Source organism: Neopsephotus bourkii, unplaced genomic scaffold (genome assembly GCF_033783945.1).
Source record: "Neopsephotus bourkii isolate Nb327-2 ecotype Australia unplaced genomic scaffold, CSIRO-AGI_Nbou_v1 NB_1508, whole genome shotgun sequence".
NCBI classification, from domain to species: Eukaryota; Metazoa; Chordata; class Aves; order Psittaciformes; family Psittacidae; genus Neopsephotus; species Neopsephotus bourkii.
The window spans coordinates 512645-535932 of NW_026901984.1; the positions used below are offsets into that span (position 1 = coordinate 512645).

Genomic DNA, 23288 nt, shown 5'->3' on the forward strand with positions numbered 1-23288 from the left:
GTAATATCAAGGAGACAACCGTGAAATAACACATTACACACTGAATTGAACAGCAGGCTCATTTACATTCCTTTAATTTGGAACTACGAACATTCAAAAACCCTCTTCTCCACTCACATTCCCTTATTTGGGAAACATGTAAATTACTTTTATGATAATTTAGTATTTAACTGGTACAAGCATTGCAAATTCCAGAAGCAGACGTTTCGAAATAGACAGGAGCTGTGCCAGCTTCCTCTGCAAATGCGTGTGGTAAAAGCCACCTCTGAGGATGACTCTGAAAACAGCATCTCTAGCTCCTGGACTTGCACATACAAGCACTTGTAGAGCAGATGGGACAGCTGGGGTGAGGCTTGTAGGGCTAGACCTTTTGTCCCTCTCATGGTGTAGGCTTATCATGTGTGGCAGATGGATTTAATTCATAAAATGAGTGTATCGCCTCTCCTGTTCCGTGTAAAGTCACTTTTTGCATTCCCAGAATCACAGACGAAAATGACAGCAAAGGACCTTTTAGATCAGCTGTGCTCAAACAATGCTGAGAGACCTCTTCTGCAGTATGTTTTCCAGTCTCGCCTCGGAAACGCTTAACTAACAGTGACTCACGTTCAGTTTCTCACCAGACAGCTTATTCTGTTACCTGTGTAGCAGCCCTTATTATTAAGTCATTTATGTTGTATCTAAATGGGATTGTTCCACTTTTAATACAGGATCCATTTACCATCTCTGCTGCAGGGAAGGTCCATCTTAATGGCACACAAATATCAGTTCTTGTCCCAGTGCTACCTGGTGCTCCAGCCCACCCTGTGAATTGCGTTCCACCACAGCCATCACCTGCAGTTCCCTTCACCATTCCCACTGCTCATCCTTAAGTACTCTGCCACTTTTTAGTGTCCTTTTTAGAAAATGAAGCTTAAAAATGCATGCTGTGCTCCAGCTCCAGCCTTACCCAAACTGCATAATGCTGCACTCATCTCTCCCTTTTTGTCACACAACAGGTCCCTCTTTACTCTATACACCGTGGGATATAATTGCTCTTCTCACAATGTGAGCTCGTACTTTTTTCATTACCCACTATAACCCTAAGGTCTTTTCCTATATTAATGTTTTCTAAATGCCTGTGCTGATTGTTATTTCTCTCCAGGTGCATTACTGTCACATTCATCAATATTAAATATATTTTATTTTGTTGACATCTTCCTGTGACTTCAAACCTGCCAGATAATTCTGCAATAGGGATTTACTATCCCTTTTCACCTATTCATTTCATATTTTATTGCTTTCAGTGTTAGCAAGGTTAAACACATAGTTGCCTCATATGGTTCAAATGTCCAGAGTACAGAGGGGAATGAAAATATTAGGATAAATAATTGAAGGTAGTATTTATTTTCTTTTTGGAAAAGAAAGAAAAATACGATCTTTTTTTCATTAAATATAGGACTTGTATTTAAAATTTTCCCTCTTGCCCAAACTTGACTAAAAAGAGAGAAGGTAAAGAAACAAACCCTAATATCTTTTTTTTTTTTTTTTTTAAACAAAGTTGGAAGTCTTTGTAAAATCTAAACTTTGATGTGGGCATTTTCATCTGAGCTATACAGCCTTTAGGGGCAAAGGTGTTCTGCAAAGGCTGTGAGGAGACAATACCTGCCTTGTTTTCTGCACTACAGAAATCATTGCTCTGAAAAACAGTTCATCATCTTTCAGGAGAGGTCTGAAACATTTGCCTGAAGTTAATCAGAAGTTGTGGCTCAGTGGGCTTCCATGAGTCTTTGCTGTGTGGAGCAGGGACTGAAGCAAGCATATGCTGTGCAGCCTCAGTCAACAGCAGTCCCTTGAGCAAAGTTTCATTTAAAAAACCCAAAACAGTAACAGAAAACCTAAAATTTCCAAAATGTGTCTGAAGCCCAGAAATATCAGCATACTCTTTTCTTGACATTGTCAATAGCTTTTGATATATTTATGCATAATTTCCTACAGAAACTTGTATAGATCAAAGAGAAATCCAAGTTGTAGGCAATCCCATGTATAATAAGAAAGGCACAACTAAATAGAGGTCTAGTTAAATGAAGAAAGACCTCAGAGATCTAAGTCAATGGGCTTAGCTCAAAGGAGCAAATGAAGATCTCATGACCATTCCTCAGCTGTATTCACTTTACAAATCATGTCACGTGCTGTGCACCAAAGGCCTGTCAAGTACCTGCTACTGCATGAAGGTGCAAGGACCTCTGGACATATGCTGTCTGACTAGGGCTGCTTGTGCTTCTGAAATGGCATCAGGCTATGTCTGCTATTTGGCACTAAAATAATCCTGATTTTTGTGTAGAGCTCCTAAGATAACACCATACGATGTTCCCTGTGGATGGCTGACTCCCAGATACCGTTACCAGCTTATGGCAAGTATTTTGGAGTTTCATTAACCTTCTTAGTAAGTCAGGCTTCTACCTGTGTTGCTCATTCCCAGTGGGTTTGAGGAACACTGGTTTAGGTTATCCCTGAGGTAAAATAAGTTCAGAAGAGGAGCCCAAACAGGACTCCTTCATTATGTGAGATTTGCTCTGACAGATTCATTTTCAGTAATTGCATTTGCACATATGATTGAGGGTTCCTCAACAGACAGTAGTTGAAGCTGATTTCTTTGAAAGTGAATATCCAGCAGCCAGGACTATAACGAATGTTACGGACGGGACCAGTAATTCACTTAACTGGGCCTCAAAACTCCTCTTCTCTGTACAGTTTTCCTCAATATTCTCCTGGGCAATCGCTAGCCCTGCTAAATTGTGGTTCTCATTTAATTTCCTGACATGTTCTTATTTTTAAAGCTTTATTTTCAGCTATTGAAGTACGTGAAATTGTTTTTGGCCTCAAGCCTTGCTTTCCAGAGAGGTGACAAGAGACTCCACTCCTGATAACTTAAAGAGAATGCTTTCCACTTCGGTGTCAACAGCTCTGGGGGCGTTTCTGAGCCCACCTGTGCTTTTCCACCCCAGTCTATGCTCCCAGAGGATATAAATCTTTTCCTGCTCTGCCAGTGAAGGACACAAAGCTCAGACCAAGCCCTTGAGATGAAGAAGTAACTTTCTTTGAGATAAAAGGCCTGGGTTTAAGTGTAGACAATATACAAACCCTTCTGCCCCAGGGCTTAGTTTATCTCCCTTTGCAAAACCACCAGGCACCAAGCAGTTAGTTACCTGCAAGAAAGGAGAGACAGGGAGGGCAAGTGTGGCCTGTGCTGAGAGCAAGGACCCCAGGTGGGGTAAGAGGAATCGCTTAGCTGTGGGGATGGAGGGGTGGCCCCAAGCAACAACTACATGACATCACAGTCAGCATGCTGTCACCTCGCCGTTGGTTACATGGCGCTTCTCCACAGGTTTGGAAACTTCTTCCCAATTTGTTTCTGGGGGCTTCCCCAGGTTGAAGGATAAGGCTGCAGCGATCAGGGGCAGGATCAGCCCTGGCAGGTCCCGATGCATCCTCTTCAGAAACAGGCATGGGGTCATACAGCGATGGTCATACAACCCATGGTCATACAGCCTGTGGTCATAACAGCCCATGACATCGCTTGGGTTAAAAGGTAAATGCTGCATATGACACCTTTCAGCAGTGGCATGTAGAAGCATGTGTAGATGCTATGCACAAGAAGTCATTCTTTTCACAGCATTACATCAGAAATGTTCTGAAATCTTTACAAATTATGTCTGCTGTATAATCTTTTTTTTTCCTTTACCTAGTCTATAATTACAGCACCTCCAAAAAAAAGTGTATTGGATTTTTCTGTCATGATCTATGTTTAGGGCTTGGCAGGATTCAATTTTAATTTCAGCTTCAATGATAACACTTTATTACCCGTGCTTTTTATTTATAGTTACACACTGGTTATTTATACTGATGTAAATATTTTTCGACTTGCATCCAGGAAACTGCTATTATCATTGGCTGAAAGAAAAACAGTGTCCCTCTTTTGAATAGATGGTGTGATTTTAGAGAGATGGGGTCTACAAATTCATCTGCCGTCACAAAATTTAGCCCTTAATCTAGACAGAAAAGAAATGACAAATACATTATAAAACCCTTCATGACAGAGCCTGTCCATGATGTTTTCTTGGAATACTGCACTAGGTGACAACATGAATCACAAGAAATGTTCAGTGTGAGTTTTGACAAACTGGAAAATGCTCTTTTTTCCATTGAGAGGGGGAGAAATATATTGTGCTACTGAAAACAGTTGAGCTGAGAAGAAAAAAAAAGGTTGTTGTAAGTATTTGTGCATTTAGATAACCCAAGAAGATCCCATATGGAATATAAGCAAGTGTTAACAGAGAGCTCATTAATCAAGTAATACGCCTACTGGAAACAAAGCCCACAGCAGCTCAGAGAAAACAGACAAAAAGTTAGCCTGTATTTAGATAAGCAAGTGGATGTCAGTGCTGGAGCGTTTTTTCAGCAGCACAAGACTGTGGACAGCCGTGGATCAGGCATTTCATCATCCAGGCCTCCAGAACCCCAGTACCAACCAGCTGACACCCAACCAGTGCAGAAAGGTTCCTGAACTGAGGCTGGTTACTGAAGAAGGAGAGCATAAGGGTGCCTCAAGGAGGAAACCTCTGGTTTATCCAGAATTAAACCCCAAGACTGCAGTGTGATTCGTGTGGGCATGGAGACCAGGTTTCCCTTGACTCCAGTCAAGCTGAAGGCTTTACCTGCACAGGAAAGCAGTGGGACAGTGAGCATGTCTTCTCCACACCCCCACCCACAACAGCCACCTCTACCCTGAGAGAGGTGGTACTGAGTAGGGAGCATCTTCCCCACACAAGCAGGGCTGTGCAGATCAGTGTGGCCAGGAACTCTTGTTGCTGTTCAGTAACGCTGAAAGCTGAGAAATAGAGTGTTGAAATTTTCATGCATGAAAGAAAGGCTGAATTTTAAAGGAATGTATAACACAAAATAATTGGTCCCAAAGCAGAAAACATGGGAGCTCTCTGTTCAGAGCTGCAGAGCAGGGGAATGGGAGATGACTGCTCCCATCTTGATGCTAATATTTTGTGCTAAATGATTTGGCAGAGCAAATAAAAAAATCCAAGGCTATAACTGTTTTCTGTTGCCACTCTAATGATCCTAAGTGCTCTGAGGGAATTGCCACTAAGCATTTATGTGAAGTATTTGTGGAACAGGCCTTAAGAATTATGATAGCAAGAAAATAACAGATATTAATGGGCATTGTCCCCAGGCTATTGTACCACCAGAGAATTTACAAGTCCTAATGTGCACTAAATTGGAAAAGTACAATTTTAATTCCATCCAGGAGAGTATTTAAATCTTAAAGAAAATTACTTACTAAGTAGGGATATAAAGTACAATTGTCAGACCTGACACGTCTTTTACCTCCCCCCGCAAAACCAACCAAATCCATCAATCTCAAAGTTTTCGTTCAATACTCCATTGCCAGGAACTGTTTTCAAATTCAGATGCAGGGGAAAAAACAACAAAAACAATCCTTAACATATCATTAAAAACTGCACATATTAAGTAGAAGAGAAATTAGATCAGCTTAGGGTCCTTGATTTATGCCAGACATGAAGCCATGCAGCAACACGAGAGAGTAGAGTGCTCTAGGACTTGTCGAACAAGATGCTATGTTTTTCCACATGCGATGAACAGCTCTATATCAAATCAGAGGAGACAGCAATATTCCAAACCTTCCTTGCTTTATTGTTTTGGCAGGGATGCCTTTTTGATCAAGTTCAGTTCCTGGATAGGTTCAAACAAGTAGGATTTTTTGGTCTGCCCTGAAATTTGGTGCACCTCACAGAGGGAGGGAGGCAGAAGGTGTGGACTGGGGGAATCAGACAAGATGCATCTGTTTGAGATGGTTCTCCCCATAACAGCTGCTCTTCTAAGCATTATGTGCACGGGTGAATAAGTACAGATGTGTGTGAAGATCTGGGGAAGCAAACAATGGTTTCCGAGTAAGCTCAGTCTCTCAGCATGTATTCTGCAGTGTCTTGACAGCAGTTCACCTTTGATGACGCAACATTGGCAGCAACCACAGGAAAGCATCTGGCTGCCTTGGTAGGTAAATGAGTAGCAGCTGGGGAAGAAAATGGAGTTCACATGGGGACAGAGGCATTGAAAGGCTTCCTGAGCTATTGATTTTTGCACGTGCTCAAGTGAGCACAATGGGGAAACAGATTTTATGTCAGCTCAGGTTACCCAGAAATTTCTATAATTTGCCGTCCAGCCCAGTCACTAGATTGATTGAACCTGGTTAACATTGCTCAATAGCCAGCACAAGTGAACTTTAAACCAAATTCTTAATCATTTGAGAAAAACCTGCTCCACATTCTTGCTAAAGGGATTTGTATGTTAAGTTGCTTCACAAAACATTTTGTGTGAAGACTGAGATGTATCATAGCTGAAAACCAGTAGTGGCTGTGAGCTGGGATGGCAATTGCTCAGCTATGCGGCCCAACTACATGGCCCTTTCTACAGGTGAGTGTTGCGTACTAGTGCGGTGCTGTGGTTGCTCTTGTCTAGTTTTCCTCCTCTGCCCACTGCACAACCAGACTTCGGGCACCTGAGCCATCAGCCACTGGGTGGGCAGAGGATGTATCTCCCAGCCATTTTTTGTCCCATACCCTACAGGTTTTTTTGCTCCTGTACAATATTCTCCTCTCATACAGTCATTGCAGTTAATTTGTCAAGAACATCTATGATATTAAGATGTATTTCCAGGACCTTGTATTCCTCGGATTCCTCACACCTTTCCTTGCAGGCAGGTAGATCCAGCACACAGGTTGCAGTTGCTTCAGGGTCATATCTGCTACTGCATATGATGCTGTGCTCACTCCTCGCTAATGTCTGTGAGTCAAAGGTCCTCCCAAAATACAGCTCAAGTTGGCAGTTAATAGCCCAAGAGCTATTCAAGAAACATCCGCACTCAGGGCCAATTCAAAACACAGCTCTGCTCTTCATGCATCACTCTCCCTGCTGCTCGCTCAGCTCTAATCATTAGGACCCTATTGCTTCAGGAAAGATGAACACATTGATGGGATTTTCTTGTGTCCTGTTGTTCATGAATCATTGTTCCTATCACACAGTAACTGTAATTATTTCCTTTCTGGACCTTTGGCTGACTGTTTTAGCATAATGAAAAAAAAAAAAAAAGCAGCAGAAAAGGGGGGCTGCAAAATCAGAAATCTTGGAAATACAAATAACCTGCTGCCTCTTTCTATTAGAATTGTTCCCTTTAGGTCAGAGCCCATATGCACACATTGCTTTCTCTACTCTGCAGTGCCTAGGGTAGTTTGTTTAGTTTTAAACTGGCCAAAGTAGATGAAGGGTGGCAGAAGGTTGTTTTTAATCTGTTAATGTGTTATGGGAGACTGTTGCAGCAATGAAGCATAGAAGGTGGGGGAAAGCAGACGGAAAATGTAAAATAAGTTTGTTTGAACTATAGGAGCTCAAGATGTGAGAATTTCAAAGCTCCTGATACCAGATTGTTATAGTAGGGGAAAAAAAAAAGAACATTTTCTGTTTTTTTTCCTTTATTCCCTGAGGGAACATATCCCTGTGTAGAACATGGGAGTCTTGGTTTGACCGAGTCTGTGGTAAAGGGATAAAGGAGAGCCTCATTACCAGACTTTTCCACAAAGCTCCCGGCTGGTTACATAGCTCAGCATAACAAGGAGTATCACCACTAATACACCCAGGAGCTATGGATTTCGCACCACACTGTTAGCCTCCCTGACCCTGGGAGATAGCATGACTGACCAGCTGGGCAACCAGAGAACATCCTCTTCCATGGGCAGCTGTCAAGTCCTCTTGCCACTCCTTCCCCTTCAAAATATCTCTTTATTCCTGCTTCTCGTGCTTACTATGTCTTTTTTTTTTTTTTTTTTTCTTTTTTTCTTGCAGTCTAGCTGTGGTTAATTTGTCATGGAGAAACTAATATCAAATGGAGGAGTGCTGGGGGAACAGACAACCCAATGCTAAGCCTGCCCCTAATTGATTGATGAAAGGAAAACCAAGGCTGCCTCAAGAAACAATTTCCATAGCAATGGGAATAGACAGGAAGCTGTGTTGTGAATTGTGGGTGATGCGTCACAGATACTCAGCTTCTGAATTGCCAGCAGTGAGGTGCAAGTGCTCGAGGCTCCCACCCAAGGCTCCTGACAGCAGCGAGTGGTGGATGTGTCAGGTTAGCATGGGACTGCTCTCCCACTGATGGACCCCCATGGCAGGGCATGGGACAGGCTGTGTCCATCACCAAGCCTGGGGACTGTAAGCATGGTGCTGTACTGTGAGATGGAGATCAGCTTCCTCCCCTGACCTTGGCCAGCCTAAGACAGAAACAGATGCCATATTTTGTAGTATTTTATCTTCCTTTTGCATTCCTTTTAGGCAAGAAAAAGGATCATACCTCAGCCTACGTTCTGATTGCTATCACTTCAAAAGGACTGACTTTCTTTTATTTTCTCTATAATAGAATCACCCAGGAGACTTCCAAGCAAGATTTTTTTCCCTTCAGAAAAAGCTCTGCAGATGCTGTGGGCAATAGGATCACACTGGCAATTATTAAGACCACGTTCTTCATTTCTGATGGTTAAGGTTGCTTGCTTCAAAAGTGCCTAGTGATATGGGGTATATCTGAAATTTTATTTGCTTGATTGGAGATGTTTTCAGGAAGGGTTGCTTTCAGGGAAGGAAGTCCACTTCAGGAGTCTCAAGGTGGGGGACCACAGTCTCCCACATTGCCAGCTGCTTTTGAAAACCTTGGTCATGGTTGTTATGTGGCAGGATGATTCATGAACAACAGGATGCAAAAAAAAACCCTGTCAATGCATTTGTCTTTCTGGAAGTCATCAGTTCCTAATGATTATAGCAAATTTGCGTGCACCTTTTGTTTGCCAGGCAGGCCACAAAAAGCAAACTGAAGTTCCTGGCAGCTAAATCACGAACAACTGTTACTCTTAATCTGGTGTAGTACAAAATCAAGGGTTTACAAATTATAATAAACCTTGAAGAATAAAAACAAACATCTCAAGGAGCAAAAAAAAAAAAAAAAAAAACAACAACCCCAACACCCTATTCTGGACTTGAAGCTTGAAAAACAAATTAATCCATTTCCACAGCTGTCTATTGGGCACACCTTCCCCAAGCTGCTCATTTACCAAGGCTTAATTCCTGCTCTATTGTGACTCAGTGCTGATGGGAATTTGGCATCTAGATAGAAGGAGCCATCTCTTGCAGCACACACTGCTGTAGCTGGCTTCATTTCTGTGCTTCAAACCTATACCCTTTTCAAAGCCAGAATATACATCATTGCTTTTGGCAACATTTTGATTGCCAGTTATCACCAAAACAGGATCAGAAGAAAGGCGAGGCTGATGTGATTTCCTCCTTACTGCCTCTGTCTAGCTCACCTTTTTCAACAGCCATTCCCAAAATAAGGGGAAAGACCAGTGACTAAAAAGCCTCTCTTCTACTGAGTGGACTCTTCATTATTGTCATCTGTACCAGCAGTCTGGGGAGCATATAGAAGAAACTGCCTGAAAGGTAACAGTCTGAAGACAGTGAAAAATAAAGGTCTTTTCCAACCTAATTGATTCTATGATTCTGTGACATGTAATGAACCAGTTGATGGGAAGATGGATTTGTCTCAGAGAAATATGACATATTCTTATCTGCCTGGATTTATGGAAATAAATTTTCAAGCTCTGCTTTTCAGGGCAGACAAAGGTTAGAAGGCTCCAAGGAGCATACATATTTCAGGAATTTGGAAAACGTTAAAAAGTCTGTATCAGAGACACAACTCAAGGGACAAAACCAGGAATGATACAGAATAAGTGAAAACAGTGCTAAGGACGTACTTGGAAATTCTACTTTGCTTGGCTTTTTTTTTTTTTACTTTTTTGCTGAATACCCTTTCAAAAGCATCTGCTGTCTGGGGAGAACTGAAGCTCTCCATTGAAAAGCTACTGAAGTATAACTATGTTTGGACTATTTTCTGATATTCACCTTTCTAGTGCGGAAATTGAAATTTGCCAGGGAGACAAAACATCCACTGTTGTTGGTGCTGTTGATAATTTTTAGTTACAAATCTTTCCTCACCTGCCCTCAATGGGCAATGAAAAGCTTGCAGACCTAGAGCAAAATTACAAAATTAGGCAAGTCAAAGCATCCTGATTTGTTTGTTTGCTCTTTGGTACTTTCCCTTCTTGTCTCTTTTTTTCTACTTGTTAGGGCTCTTCTTTTAGGCTATTGGCTTTTTGTACAGGGATTGCTATTGAGTTTTCACACAGGTTAGCATGTTGTGGGCTTGACTGGCAGAGGGTTAAGGGTTACAGCATATGCCAGTCACTGCAGACAGACAGCTAGAAGGAAGGGTCATCCGAGCAACCCTTTGCTGTAGTAAACAGTGGAAGAGCCCAAACAAGCAGGCTAAAGTATTTGATGCAATATTTCCCTTGTTTGGGAAAAGACTTAGGCAAACAACCAGCTTGAAAACCATCAGAAGCAGCACTCCCACTGTCTGAACAGTTGGTCAGACCTTGGAAAGTGTTGTAGCCAAAGGCTGGCAGTTTTATTATGTGTTCAGCTCACAGTCTTGCATGCCATCAACCCCAAGGCAAGACTACATTTCTGCTAGATGAACAGCTCTTCTCACCTTAAACTCAGGCACTTGCTTTATGACCTTGGTGCCCATTCACATGTAGGTTTTGGTGAAGGCATGATGCTCAGATGGAAATGGTACTGTTTATATTGAAAACAATCAGGACTAATAGGATAAGGACAGATCTGACATGACAGTGTCAGCTAGAGAGAGGGGCTGATGCGCTAGGGTGACATTTTAAATAAACTTTATATGGCTTATTTGCAAAGAATGAACATAATGCTCCAAGAGATGAAGAACTCCACCTGCTCTAGAGATGTAGCTATAGCAACCTCCACACGATTACATTGCTAATCTGCAGGTGTTGAAGAGGCATAGATAGATGCTGTTGAGTAATTCAGCTCCAAATAGATACTTTGATCTGCATAACAGCTTGGATTTATGTCCCAAATATGGATCATTTCCAATTCTGCAATTCTTCCTTATAAAAGCAAAATTCTCTTTCTTTATTTTATAATGGGATTCTTAAAACTTGCCCATGCTACCTATCAAGCTGGACAGCTCCATTACTTTTGGGGGGCCAAGGGCAGGCAAAAAGAAAACCTTTTCATTGCCAAAAATGCCCACACTATTTCTTGTATGTTTTATCTGAGTTCCTTCTCAACAGGAACAAAATCAAACAGAATACTTGTACTTTCCTGTATACATAACATAATGACGAATCAATTGCATCTTCACATTATAGACAGTCTATTCTGCTGCAGACACTGGCAACACTCTCTGAATATGTACCAGATCAGATCATGTTTCATTAGCAGCCACAACACTGTTAAAAACATCAAGCTAACGTCTGTCCTGCTTTACTCTCCATGAGCTGCCATTGAACTTGGTGGGGATGCCTGGGATGGAAGTCAAGGCAGAATATGGCTCATCATCAAACAGCTCCAAAGGAACTTAGACCTTTGATAGGCAAAATCTGTAATTCACTGATTCAATAAAAGGAATTCAACAGCTGCAAGGGAAAAATGATCCTTCATTGTATTCCCCGCTAATCTGCTGGAGCACTCCTTTAGGAGGGTAGTTCAGTCACACTCATCATTTCATGAAAGCTGGTTAAGGACATCTTATGAAGCCTCTGAAGTCTATTTGCATGCCACTTTCCTTCCCTCTTTTTCATCCTTTGTTTCTTTGCCAGCTGAAGACACAGCCCAGTTGCTCCCCTCACTTCTGAAGCAGTCTGTTGCACCCTGTTTCCTGCCCCCACTGCATTTATTTCTTTGCAGGTTGCTGCATAATCACCTTGTTTATTTATCTGATGACATTCTGTTGTTTCCGAACAACAAATCAAAACAGAAAAGCCATTTGATTGCAAAAATCAATTGTCAAAGTTCAATGTTTACCTTTTGGATGAACTACATGCACGTAAGAGTGCAGTAGGCCAAAGCACAGCAGCAGACTGTTTTTCCCATGGGACCCTGCTTCACCCCTTGCTCAGGATACAGCTCTTATAGAAAGGTTACTTTACTGCCAAAGTCAGATGTTCCTTATTCCACCTCTAAGTTCACTGTCCAGCTGCCGTCTGCTGCTCTTGCCTTCACCCTTGCCTCCTGCCCCACCAACTTTGCTCTCTACAACTACCTGAAAAGAAAATAGAGAAAAGAAGTGGCTGGTCAATTTTCCCAAGTAACAAGTGATAGTGACAAGAGGAAATGGCCTCAAGCTGTGCCAGGGGATGTTTAGATTGGATATTAAGAAAAATTTCTTCACAGGAGAATTGGAATTGCAACAGGTTTCCCAGGACAGTGGTGGAATCACCATCCCTGGAAGTATCCAAAAAAACATGTAATGAGGCCCTCAGTGACATGGTTTAGTGGTGGACTTGGCAATGCTGGGGTAATGGTTCGATTTGATGATCTTAAAGGTCTTTTCCAACCTAGCTGATTCCACAATTCTACAACCCCCTGTCCCTATCTCAATGTCCTTCATTTCGTTACAGTCCCAGCTTTGCATTGACTACTGTGGCCATTTAGACCACCTCTACCACCAGAAGCCATGAGGCTCCTCAATATTCCACCCCCCTGGGATGTTTCAGACTCCTTATCTTTGGCTCTTGAAGCTTTTACATTGTGCCTCTGTCCTGGGTTCAGCAGTAGCAGTCATTTTTCTCCTCCTTGGCAGCTGGTGCAGTGCTGTGTTTGACTTTCGGCCTAGGGACAGAGCTGATAACAATGGTGTTTTGGTCTGGTCAAGGACTTTGTGAGCCTCATCCTCTGCCAGGGAGTAGGGGAAGCTGGGAGGAAGCAGAGACAGGATACCTGACCCAAACTGACCAAAGAGGTATTCCATACCACAGCACGTCATGCCCAGGAGGTAACTCGGAGTTACCCGAAAGGACAGAGGGTCTTCTAGGTTGGACTCATTTTTTGGAGGGTGGTATTGTATTCTTTTCGCTTGTTATTTTTTCTTATCATTGCTGTCGTTGGTGGTAGCGGTGGTGATTTGTGTTGTACATCGGTTGCTGGACTGTTCTTGTCTCAACCCATGGGAGTTGCATTCTTTCAATTCTCCTCCCCATCCCTCCAGGAGCGGGGAAGGGGGGAGACCCTGGTGCGGGGGGATGCAGACCTTGACTGCTTCCAGCCTGGCACCACTCACTGGGAGTGAGTGCACGAACTGTCTGTCTGGGTTTAAACCATGACAGCCTCCCATCACATGTGGCCTCAGGTGTGATGGCTACCCACCCCTTGCAGCATTAGGGGACTTCTGAAGGGGGAAATTATGCCATCTGTCTTGGCCACCAAGGGGAACCGGTGCTTTGGTCTTTGGTGCCTTGATCCTGGGTGTTCTGCACACTTGACCCTTGCACATTAAACAATTGCATTTCCCACCTCAGGTGATCAGTCATTCTTTATTAATTAAGTCTTCCATCAATTTCTCCATCACTTTGCCTGGGATTGATACCAAGTAAACTGGACTATATTTACCTGTGTGGTTTCATTTGTCTTGGAATTCTTGTTCAATATTGACATTAACCTTTCAGAATTTCCCCATTATTTCATGACTTATTAAAAATTTGAACACACAAGCTAAAAATATCCTGCATTGAGTCTTGGGGACCACTTTTGTGGACCTTCAGATTTCAAAAACGATTAGCCCTAGTGTTGTCCAAAAAGTGGATTTATGCCCAGCATGCAGTAAGCCAATTTCACACGCTCAGGAGAGATACCGTATTGTGATATCATACCACTAGTGCAAGTTGTTCAATATCTTTATTCATTAGTAACAGGTCAGAAAATACATTATTCCAAATAGAAAGCAGAAATAATTGTTGAGCAACTTTGGGTTTTTCTTTGTTGCTTTTAATGAGTAGGCTGTCTCCAACTAGCAATGAGACTATGGCACTGATAGTTTTTGTGTTATTATTCCTAAGTTTTCTAGAAACTCTTCATCTTAAGCAAAGCCTGAGCAACCATGGACTTTTTTCTAATGTCTTTAGTATTCTTTATCAATTTTCTACACTTCATAAACTCTTATTTATACAAATTTTTATTACCACCCCCTTTTATCCATATGTTGCATATTGCTTTTTAATTCATTATTCCTGCCTCCATTCTTCCGCTGAAAGAGAATGGGCTTTTCACCAATATTATTCAGCTCCTTTACCGTGAAGTAATGGCTTTTTGGCCATTTAATATGTGATTCTTCCTAATAACTTTTACACTCAGTTTCACCTGTAACTTTCCTCAGTTTGGGAAACTAGTGTCTTTAAGTACCAAGTGTATGTGTTACTTGGAGCTACACAGATTATCAGGGTAGTAATGGCAGCTCTCCCTAGGCAGCCTGTGCTTTCTGCTTCAACACAATTTTCCTTGAGACACAGCCCAGTGCCAAAGGAGGACATCAGTCTGCACCCAGACCCAGGCTGCAAAGGGTCTCACTCCTCTGAAGGACACCAGTTTGGTTTCATAGGTGGATGCAGTTTATGAAGCACTCCCCTGATACATAGGCAGAGGAGGTTTGCTGCCTCTGAGGTGCGTGACGTCCCCAAACCAGTAATGGCGAAGAGTGTGCCACCTCCCCTTTTACAGCCTGTGCCCTGCCTAGGCAAGTTTTAGCCAGTGCTTTTAAGACTGCCATTGTACAAAGCCTTCAAGGAGGTTTCAGTAGGCCAGTTATGTCGAATATCTTCCCATTAGGGATTACTTTCAGTTCCTCCTCCATGTTTCCCAGGCTCCTCATGTTGGTCTATAAACCACTGGGAAGCAAGTGCTCTGGTGATGCAGGAGGTAGGAGAGGGTCTCCAGCCAAGGGGAAGCTCCTGATACGCATAACCCTGTGAGAATGGGATGCTTGAGGGAAGGAAGAGGCTGACTCAGAGGTCAGACAGGGCAGAGTTGAACTGAACTCTCCTTAATCCTCTGCCTTGACTGCAAGACTTATCTTTCTTCCCAAATTGCTTTTGAGCTCTATTGCTCCCAGATGTGCAGAAGTGTTTTTAGCGAACCCAAATAGCCTCTCAGTTATCTAGTTGAGAGGGAAATGTCAGATACTGCTGAAGGAAAATCTCAACTTTCTCTCTGTATGTGCATGCTAGCCCATAGCAGAAATAGTTTCATCTAGAAAAATATTATTTTGGGAATCAAAATCAGCACTTTTTCTTGTTTGAGTGTGTTATTTTTCACTTTGCTTGGCACTTCAAGTGCAAGGTCATGTGGCAAGTCATTACACCAGCAATGTTTATCTCCATTTGAAGAACTCTGTCAAGAACTGATTTGAAAAAGCTTTGGGTATTGCCTTTTTTTTCCCTTTCTTGACAACAGCTCCATTATTCAAAGTCTATTTATGTAAAATCAGTTCCTGCAGAGGTATCTTCATTTTAATTGCAGAGAGACGTCTTAAAAAGAAAAAAAAGAAAAAAGTTAATATTCTTAAAGCAGGAATAATCTTTTAAAAAATGATAATGTTAAATTATAACACTACCAGTCCCATAGATTCTATCAGAAAATCAGGAAAATATTGTTTAGAGAGACCTCTGGAGATGGCGTGGACAAACCTCCCTCTTGAAGCTGGAGCAGCATCAACCTAGCTCAGGCCAGCTTGTGCACTCACACAACACAAACACACGCGTTTCCGTCTATCTCTGTACGTATGTACATACACATCAAATTACAACTTTTATTGGCCTTCACTGTTTTTAGTAGTTTTTAAAACCTTACACAGGTGCTGTATCTTAGAAATACAGCTTTTAACACCAGCTGGTTTCACTTTGCTAAGTGTTTTATCTAGGAGATTAGATTATACACCCTAGGGAAGAAAGTGACTTAACCGCATTGTACAGCAGGTAAAGTGCTTTAGGGTCCGCATTGTGTTTTTAAGACCAATATAAGGAAGCAGCAAGACTTATCTTAATCTTGCTGATCGCCTCAATTAACACAGTCCCTATAGTGTCCTCCTTGATATCTAATCCCCATGGTTTCTTGTTCTATGTGTTTTGCTCTGATAGTGTTATCAGATCATTGCTAAGGGTATAAAAGTACATATTCAGTAGGGGAGGAGGTGGCAGTTACTGTGAGAAACCACGTGCTAAATTAACATGGAAATCAAGCAATGGACTATTAAGTCTTTCACATAAGGGAAAGAAATGTACTAGATATGGGCCCTAAAAATAAAAAGTATTAAAAAAACAAAAAAAGAAGAGGGAAAAGTGAACAAGAAAGAAGGCTAATTATAAGATGAATTCAAAAGGCAATGCCATTCATAACAACATGTCTACTCCTGGCAAGCACTTTCATCATTTGGAAATAATCTTTCATACACAGCATCATAAGCAAGAGGCAAAAAAGAGAGGGGATGTCCTCCCACATCTCACACATCCAAGATGTAGTGAAATTATCTCTACACCCATGGGACTTTTCCTTATTCCTGAGGGTAGACTCTACTCCCAGATGGAGTGCATTCCTGAGTCATGTGAAGACAAATTGATGAAATGATGATCCATATCTTTCCGGCTAATTCTGCAAACGGTGCCTAGCATAAAGATTGCTGTGGTTAAAAAGAAATAAATTAAAAAAATTGCCTGGGAGAGAGTAAAAATCATTCTGGGAAGCTGACAACCTTGAACTGGCAATGAGCACTGCTGCCAGAAGCAATGCCATGGCTGAAATTGCTTTCTGCTCTCTGATGTGCCATCTGATGCTCTGGATGGCTTTCAACAAGTGTCCCAGGGCCAGGCTGCTGCTGTGAGGGAGCACAGCTGTCACAGCAAAAGCACCCGTGGGTTCTTCCCCAGGGCAGCAGGGAGGCAGGCAGTGCTCTTCCTCACCAGCGTGCACCCTGCAGTGAAAACCTCTCCTCAGGGATCACATCCCCATCAGTAAGAGCTTACTTTCCTCTGAAGTCTCATGATGAGAGCTCTCTCTGAATGCTTTAGTTCAGGATTTTGCTTTCTGTTTTCACCCTCCCCTCCCACTGCACCCTCAGTGTGCAACACATGGGATTGTGTTTTGGAGAAGGAGGGTGGAGGGTGAAATGTTCATTTCAAACCCTGCATCTCTAATCATGTGAATCCTCACATGCTTTATCTGAATCAGTCTTTTAGATCAGCTCGGTGCTTACACCTCGCTGGGTGACTGCCATGAAAGAGAGCAGCAGAGGCTCTGATGGTGAATGATTGTTGCAAAGACTTTTTCTTCTTCTCTTTCCTCTGCCAAAATTTTAAGCAATGTACACCTGTCTCTGAGCTAGAAAACCCACTCTGTCTCTTTTAATGCCTTTCCTAACTGACTTCCTGACTGTATGTTACAGTGACATGCCAGGACAGCACTGAAAGGAAACATTTCTGGAGGAGGAACAGCATTCTACTAGTCGTATGTGAGAATATCCCATCCTTACTACTCAGAATGCAAACAGCACCTCGTTTGCATTTCTGTAGTTTAAATGTAGATGGTCTAGGATAAGTCATTGTCAGATGCCTGTAAATATTGATGAGCACTCCAGGACTTGGTTTGTAACCATTTCTTTCTCTTCTGTCTCAATCTGAGAGCTGCAGAGGTATCGATGGAGCTTCCGGGAGGGAAACACACACCTTTGCTCAGTGGGTGACAGCGGAAGAACAGAAAAATGTTAGGGAAGAAAATTTCCAGATGAATAATGAATCAAGCCAGGTTGGAAGCTGGTGAATCTTAATTAGAAACTGACATATCGGCAGCCTCTCATCTTCGTGCACTCAAAGGGATGCTCGCTAGCAGCTGTGTGGTGACCATAATGCCAGCAATGGAACCTCTCGCTGGACCAGGGTAACATGCAGCCACCTGGGTTGGGGATGACATCGCTGCCTCTCTCATGCAGAAGAAAGGGCAGAGGATGTGCTAGCAAAAATGATGGGGAAAGGTGACTCTGTGGCCACCCTGCCTCCCTCCAGAGATTATCAGCAGGTCTGGTGAATTGTACTCATCTCGTCTATTGTGAATAGGTCTTGTCACTTCTTCTTTCTGCTTTAATTTTTTTCCTGATAGGAGTTTCAACACCGCTATTTGAGATGTCTTAGTGAAGTGCCTGAAGTTACAAGGATGGAAGTAAAAACATCAATCTGCATCAGCTCTCTCCTGCAGAGTTGTCATCAGTCATCTTGTCTGGACTAGCAGGTGAGGGACATCATGGCCCAAAGGCCAGCCCCAGAACCAGGAGTCAGGTGAAGTTCTCCCAGACTGCACTGTGAGAAGGTCATGTCCTTGCGCCTCAGTTTCTCCAACCCTAAAATGAGAAAAACACTTATTGCTCCAGTTTATTTCATGTTTTAGAGGAAAAGTACTCCATAAGTGCTGTGGTTTATTATTCTAATGTGACTGTAAAATCATGATGTCTTTATTGCAAAATGATCTTTAAAACATGAAGCATTAGGATGGTGACTGAAATCATTAGTATCAAATTGTTCTGCTTTTGCCCTGTCACATTGATACTTCAAAGCAAAATTGTCTCGTGGGCGTTTATAAGACTTTATGAGGATAACTTGTCTTTTCAAACCTTGTTCAGGGGAGAAGCAAAAAAAGCCCCCAGATGTTTTCTTAATAAAAAAGGACTGGGGTTTCTGCCTATTTAATTCTGAGGCTGTCCTTTAATATTTAAATTCCAAAGCCACTAACAATCAACATGATGAATGATCAGCATGATGAAAATGAGCTTCCGATTGTTCACAAGTGGTGCAGGCAGATGTCCCCACACCTCGGTCTCATCCGAGGCTGTTGAGCTCACCAAGACGTTTGAGGGGGTGACTGCCATCATGCCCCATCCCTCCCTCTGCCCACAGAAGGGGGGCAGAGGTGTTTCTGCTCTCCAGCACAAGTGCCCCTTGGCAAGAACCACATTTCCCTGCTGTGTTTGGAAACTTAGCAGAGGGAAGCCACATCCATGATGCAGCTTTCTTGGACACCACCTCAGCAGAAATACAGAATAAACAAGATGGTATTGTGCCTTGCACAGCTGCTGGGATTGAAAAGTGCCGGGTTCTCAGAACTGTCCTATTTTCTTTGTTTTACAGGTTCTATTTCCACCAGATTAACAAGGGTTTAAGTCTTTGTCTTCCCCCTCCATCTTCATTCAGGCTGGACTGCATCTCAAATCATGTTTCACCTTCTGGCAGAAAACCTGGTGGCATTTCAGTAGGCTCAGTGAAAGCTTTCTGCTATGTGGAAACACACCATGAACATCTTTCCTCCATCAACAGCTCCACTGGGACAACCTTCTTACTCTCCTTCAACTTGTCATTCCTGGGTCTTCTCTTCCCTTGCACATGTTTTGTAGATAATGAATATGCAATTGGTTCCCCTATTTTGACCCAATCCATATGTGCAAGGAGGGAAGCTTTCTTCTCTGTCTCACTGCACATGGCATGGTACTACCACTTTCTGGTTTGTTTTTTTTTTTCTTTTTCATCCCAGTTATTTAGCAAAAAAATACTACTGGAAAAATGTGTTTATTGGCTTCTTCATTCCCTCTTTTCTTCCTTGCCACCTCTCTGAAATAACTTTAGGATTTGCTAGGTAGCTTCCAAACAAGTTTGATCAAATGGAAGTAGCTTCAAATGCTACAAATATAGCAAAGAATTAAATGCATCTGGAGCTGTTCCCTGGCATAAAACAGTTCTTGCCCATGTTATTAAACATTATTCTCCCCACTCTGTGTATTGGGAAAGGTTCTGGGACTGACTCCACATCATGCTGCTCAGCATAGGCCAGAATGGAGCAAGGGATCATCATGACCTCTGGGGTCTGGGATCTGTCACTGTAGGTGATAGTGTGCTCATGAACATGGATTGTTTTTTCAGGATGGATGTAACCAAGTGGAAATGCCTGCAAATTGAACAGAGATAAGCAGATAGAAGGCAGCTAGGAATCTGCACCAAGCCTTCTTCTGACACCAGAGAGCCTGGCCACAGGACACAACTCCACAACAAACTATATTTCATCAGTTCAGGAGTAAGTTGGTAGTGACTGGTTGAGTGGAGCAGAGGCTCTAGGTTTATGCGGATGTCTTGGTGCAGGGCCATTTGCTTGTACAGTACTGTACCGGCTGCTTCAGAAAATGTGTGGGAAAGTGCTATTCCCAGGCCTTCACTTCAAACGTATAACAAAGCCACTGGTCATGGGCTGGGCAAAGAGGCAGCCTCATCATCACCTCTATCACATGGTCTAGGGCCCAGTCCTGGTGCCTTTCAGGCATGATAACGAAGCTACCCCCAATCTAAATGGAAATCATAGAATCGTAGAAACTCTAATGGACTATAATCCCACCACCACAGTGGGAAACATCTGTGGTCCCCAAAGAAGTACGACCCAAAAGGGTTGCACAAAGCTGGGAGAGGGGTCTGAACAGGACTGTTTAAAAGTCTCCAAATTATAGGGGACATCCTATAGGCAAAGCTGGGGAACACAGCAAGCCACCAGGTACAGGGGGATAGAGACAAGTCCTCCTGTCTTTGACCCTTCCTCAGGTTTCCACAATTTGCTCTACAATGTTTTTGAGAACTTGGTTTCTGTAGGATTTCTGGGAAGTCCCTTTTTGCTGCAGTGCTGTACAGAGGTCCATGATACACAGCAGTACTTGTGAATTTATGTACACAATGTCACAAGTGAAGTTCGACGAAGGAAAGAGCAATACTATGGCTCTGATGCAGTTATTGAGTACGGCTACTATCGAGTTTTATGGCAAACCAGTCCATTAGCATTTAAATTGATTCTTAATTATTTTCCTAGAAATTCAAAGTACTATAAGCTTTAAATCCAGGACTGGTAATGTTGTGGTTTTTATGTCTAATTTTAGATTTAATTTTTAGTCCGATAGATTGCAATTACATGGCCATGCAATTTCAGAGCTGCTTTAAAACACACAGATTTGTGTTTTGCTGTTAATGGCTAAAAGAAAAAAAAAATAAAAGAGAAATGAAATGGGCATTACCCCATGTCCCTATTCAAAAGTGATGGCAGATCCTGAAATTCTTGGATGTAAACCGCTCATGCATTCTAGTTACATGGCCTACAAATTAATGCCCTAGACAGAAGATATATCTTTAAAGCTGTGTACAGGATCCAAAATATAAATCAAAAGGACCTGGGCAATCCTGTGAGTTGAATAGCACAGATGTCCGCCAGTGAATAGCTATATTGTTCCAAACCTGGTGTAAAATACAAGTGAAAAGGTTTGAATGGCCTCATCCAGCCTCTGTCCACACCTCATGGGATTCAGCCATCATGATGCTCTCTGTTTGACAGCATCTGCCTGACCAGTGTCTCTGGCTGGAGAGGAGCAGTGGTGGTGGATTGAAGGGGTAAGTCACACCACACTCACAATATATTGATATTGATAGTGTGTGAACGTGAGCAGTGCCCCTTGTCTCAGCTGTATACTTCAAGCCATTAGTTTGTCTGCTAAATTTCACCATCCACCCCTAAAGTATTATAAAACCCACTTCATATTGGTACAAAAAGGCAAAAATCACATAAGCCAAAAGTGTGGCTTTTCAGTAACCTTTGTGATGGGGAGCACATTTCCACTCTATTTATTTGATCCTGTTAGTTAATGTCACCCCATGTCAATCCTTGTGAGTTCTGTGATTTCAAGAGGTGAGGTTTTTTCCAGCTGTGGTTTCCATGGCTAAGTACTCTGCTGCCACTTACTCCAGTCATGACTGAAACAGGAAATTCCTCAGAGACTGACAAGCTAACAAATGGACACTTTAGAAATATTGCATTGCTCATCTGCTTGAATCTTTATTTTAATTACCTTGAGGAAGATATAAAGGATGCTTTTTCAGGTGTGAGTTAATACAAGACCCTGGGGGGAAAGAAAGAAACTGTTCAAGGGAAAGAAGTACTTGTGCTATTTATTATAGCTACAGAAGGCTGACTTCACTCAGGCATGCCCTGTTGACAAGTGCTGTTAATGTTATATATGAAACACCCCTTCGCAGGCTTCACTGGGAGCTCTGATAAGGGAACTGGTTTAGATGAAGTACCAAAACACTGACAATCACACATTTTTGGTATCACATTAAAAATGAAACAAGTTGCTTGAAAACATCCTTGTTGAGTATTAGTGAAGACATCTGACTTCCATGTGAGAAAGGCTAGGTCATGCTCTGCATGTTTCTTATCCATTTAACAAGCACTGATGTAGGGAATCTAAGGCTATAGAGAAATTACTGTCACAGGATTTTATTTTATTGAACTAAATCTTCAATACGAAGGGTGTGACCGCAATTTCTCTTTAACAATAAAACTTTGATTATGAACTGAATGTCACCAGTTCAGCAGGGTGCATTTCACTAAGCGCTGAATTCACCTCCTTGTCAGGAACATATTTCTGCTCATTAAAACATGAGGCTACTTAGACCGTTTTTTTGTACTGTATCAAAGGGGACACTGCTCAGCAGATTCACATTTCCTCTCCCACATTCCTCTTACAAGAGTTACTGTACTTGTAAAAATCCCAGTCAAAAACCTCAGAAAGTTATCTGAAGAGCCGAAGTTAAATCAAAACCTTACAAGCAAATTCTCTTGATGAGATTTGAATTCAGCATTACATCCAGGTGTTACAGATCGTTCAAATCAGTCCGTGACTCGGAACCTTTGAAATAGAGCTGATCCCAGTGGGACTGTGAACTTTCCATCTTTGACTACCTATATGGATTGTTACAAAAGTTAATGCATTTATTGGTATGAACCTAGCCCAAACCTCAGTACAGTCAACAGGAACATCACCACTGACTTCAGTGGACTTTGAGCCAAAACATCTCACATTACCAAAAAAAAAAACAAAAAACAGAACCAAACCTAAACATAACAAAACAGAGCAATCAAAGATATGACTGGTTGGTCTGGCTTCAGAGAGCACAAAAATGGCTTCAGTTTTATGCTCACACTTCTACCCAACTTCCCAAACCTGTCTGGTTTATGCACCCTGTGGAATGTCATCTTTCTTAAACTCTGTTTTTATAGGCCTGCCATAGGAATAAAGTAAAAAACAAAGCCTGAGATTGCAGAGACTTGCATTACTCTAACACCGTATTTCTGGGTGCTAATCTCAGGGCTTCATACAGACTGGCACAGGGACCAAGAGAAGAGCTCCCTCCCTGGTTTTAACCAGGGTTGGATTAGTCCCTTTGAATATGAATATATTTTGAATATAC

At 42.2% G+C, this 23288-nt stretch overlaps 1 long non-coding RNA gene across 1 annotated transcript; it reads left to right on the plus strand.

Annotated features, from left to right (window-relative positions):
* Nucleotides 1-6183: 6183 nt before the first annotated feature.
* On the plus strand, nucleotides 6184-19516 carry LOC133221038 (uncharacterized). The gene is made up of 3 exons (XR_009727873.1): nucleotides 6184-6483; nucleotides 18121-18249; nucleotides 19143-19516. It is a non-coding gene; the product is annotated as an uncharacterized LOC133221038 (long non-coding RNA).
* Nucleotides 19517-23288: the final 3772 nt, after the last annotated feature.